The sequence below is a fragment of the Oncorhynchus kisutch genome, unplaced genomic scaffold (genome assembly GCF_002021735.2).
Source record: "Oncorhynchus kisutch isolate 150728-3 unplaced genomic scaffold, Okis_V2 Okis07a-Okis12b_hom, whole genome shotgun sequence".
Classification (NCBI taxonomy): domain Eukaryota; kingdom Metazoa; phylum Chordata; class Actinopteri; order Salmoniformes; family Salmonidae; genus Oncorhynchus; species Oncorhynchus kisutch.
This window is the reverse complement of record NW_022261984.1, coordinates 10,795,607-10,798,888: the sequence shown is the minus strand read 5'-3', so window position 1 is coordinate 10,798,888 and position 3,282 is coordinate 10,795,607.

Genomic DNA, 3,282 nt, shown 5'->3' with positions numbered 1-3,282 from the left:
CCATAGAGAATGATAGAGGCCTCTAGTAGCCAATAGGAATGTATTAACATAGGCCGCGCCATTGAGGGATTCCACCATTTTAATGTAGTCAACCGGGTGGGACTTTCAACTTCATTGGCTGATCCCTCCTTGTGACCCTGTTGGAGTCATGTCCAATCGAATAAGAAAATGGACTACTTTAAAATTAGAAAAGCCTCAATAGCGTTGCCCATGCTGTCACATATGCCCTAATAGCAGAGATACAAAGACGAGTCCTCTATGTATCTCTATGATTCGGCCAAAGAACGTCGCACGCCACAAGTGCGCACTGTTATTGATTGGTGTGACGCTTATGGGGAAGTCAACTATTTTCCCAATATTCAAATATGTTTATTATTATTATTGTGTGTAATGATATAATATGAATGCTGAAAGGTCCTAAATCTTACTAGAATGTATGCAGATTGTGTCAAATTGAGCAGCGTGTTTAAGCACAATGGTGTTGAGCGGGGTGACTCACCTCTACAGTCAAGTGTTCACACACAGTTGAACACCCACCCCTCGAGCTTTGTGTCAGTCTATGCTTCGTTCCCACAGTTATAGGGCTGGCTGGCTGAATGACGTTAACATGAATTCCTGTGGTTGCCACTGGCCGTCTGGAATTCCTCATATGGAAATGCATCTCCTCCTCTACCACATTTAATGTTTGTTAATGCATTATCTTTATGTTCGCCGATAAATGCATTTCAAAAGTACGTTCAAGTCAGCTGGCATCGAGAGGGAATCGAATGTATCTTTCCATTGGTCGCAGCCAGATCTCTGACGCGTTTATTACACGCGTGGCCTGGAACAGCACAACTTTACGTAACAGTAGTCTATGACGTTATATTACCGTGGACTATTATCAGGTGAAGAGTGTGTATTTCCTATGTAATGGATATTACCATCGGAACGGATCTGAGCGAGATAGAGAGAAAGATGGGTCGGGAGATTCCAGAGAGTCTGTTTCCTTTTACCCCAGATGGAAGGATGATGAAAGACACCACACAGGACTTGGTAGAGACGAGTGGGACTGGTGTTGATGAATAGGTATATGAGAAACGAGACCAAGTCGAGACGCTGGACAAGGCGGATACGGTATAGTAAAGGCCGTTTATTCAAGAGTAATGATATCTGGCAATTACGTGCACGGCTCCTTTCGTCAAGTTCTCATGCGAACCATTGGAAAAAGAAAGAGGCCGGTCACAATCGTACAGTTAATTTTATACATTGATGCTGTTGACCCGGATCACTGGTTGCTGCGGAAAAGGAGGAGGTCAAAAGGGGGGTGAGTGTAACGGATGTGAAACGGCTAGCTTAGTTAGCGGTGTGCGCTAAATAGCGTTTCAATCGGTGACGTCACTTGCTCTGAGACCTTGAAGTAGTGGTTCCCCTTGCTCTGCAAGGGCCGCGGCTTTTGTGGAGCGATTGGTAACGATGCTTCGAGGGTGACTGTTGATGTGTGCAGAGAGTCCCTGGTTCGCGCCCGGGTATGGGCGAGGGGACGGTTTAAAGTTATACTGTTACATTGGTGCCGTGACCCGGATACAGGCTGTGGACCCACAGTTTCTGCCTACCAGAACCAAGCGGGAAGCAGCCCCGACTGGTGGGGATCCCACATATATTGATGCCATAGGGGTTCCTAGGGGGGTCCCTGATGAGTACAAGCTGGTGGACCAGGTCGCCGCAGGTTTTGAATCATCTCTCTGCTGGTGGTGCACTGTGAATAAAAATGTTGACCGCATTAACTATATACATTTCAATGTCCAAAAATTTGGTAACTGGACTCAACAAGGTTTTGAGGCCGTACATGGTCAACTGGCTGCCACCTCACTTATGGCTTTTCAAAATCGCATTGCCGTTGACATGTTGCTGGCTGAGAAGGGTGGGATATGTTTTATGTTTGGGGAGCAATGTTGCACATTTATCCCTAATAACACAGCCTCTGATGGCAGCCTCACTTTGGCGTTAGAAGGCCTGCGTACCCTTAATGGTAAAATGAAATCCCACTCTGGGGTTGATACCAGCATGTGGGACTCCTGGATGGATGCATTTGGTAAATATAAGGTCTTGGTATCTACTATTCTGGTCTCTATCTCTGTGTTCATTGCTATATTAACCCTCTGTGGCTGTTGTTGCATCCCATGTGCCCGCTCCCTGCTTTTTCGTGTTATTACTTCTGCTATTCCACCAAATAATGACCCTGCACTGATGTTCCCCCTCCTACAACAGGAGGATCCTCTGGTGGAGTTTGAAACATGCACATATGAGTAGTTGTCACGTCTCTTTCGAGACGTAAAGAGGGGGACTATACATTTTACTTGCTTTTAATTCATGTCACGTCTCTTAGGAGACGTTGAAAAGGGGGATTTGTAATGAAGTGCTATTTCCTATGCAAATGACCAGCATACTGCTATTGCATTGCTATAACTGTGACAACACATAGCAACGTATTTTCACAGTAAAACATGGAAGGGCCATACAGAATCTCTCACACACGCACTCACTGGAAAGACACACAGGATTGCCAAGACAGGAACGCACACACACGCAGCCCCTCCCCTTCTGGATGGGATCCAAAGACAAAGAACTCCGTCGAGAACCGATGGGATACTGACACCAGGCTGGAGGAGACTGTCTATCATCTGCAAACAACCTATCAGAAAGCCAGGACTACTAGAATCTACCTACGTCATTTCAATGTATAAAATTAACTGTACGATTGTGACCGGCCTCTTTCTTTTTCCAATGGTTCGCATGAGAACTTGACGAAAGGAGCCGTGCACGTAATTGCCAGATATCATTACTCTTGAATAAACGGCCTTTACTATACCGTATCCGCCTTGTCCAGCGTCTCGACTTGGTCTCGTTTCTCATATACCTATTCATCAACACTGGCCTGGCCATGTCGAAGACATGTCCTCCACCCAGAGTCTGCAGAGCAACATGCGACTCCTAAGACAAGAAATGGTAAGCATTTTATTTTCACCTTTATTGTGTCTAAGTGTTTATCCAAGTCCTGTAGAGAGTGTTTATCCAAGTCCTGTAGAGAGTGTTTATCCAAGTCCTGTAGAGAGTGTTTATCCAAGTCCTGTAGAGTGTCTATCCAAGTCCTGTAGAGTGTTTATCCAAGTCCTGTAGAGTGTTTATCCAAGTCCTGTAGAGTGTTTAGTTGTTTATCCAAGTCCTGTAGAGTGTTTATCCAAGTCCTGTAGAGTGTTTATCCAAGTCCTGTAGAGTGTCTATCCAAGTCCTGTAGAGTGT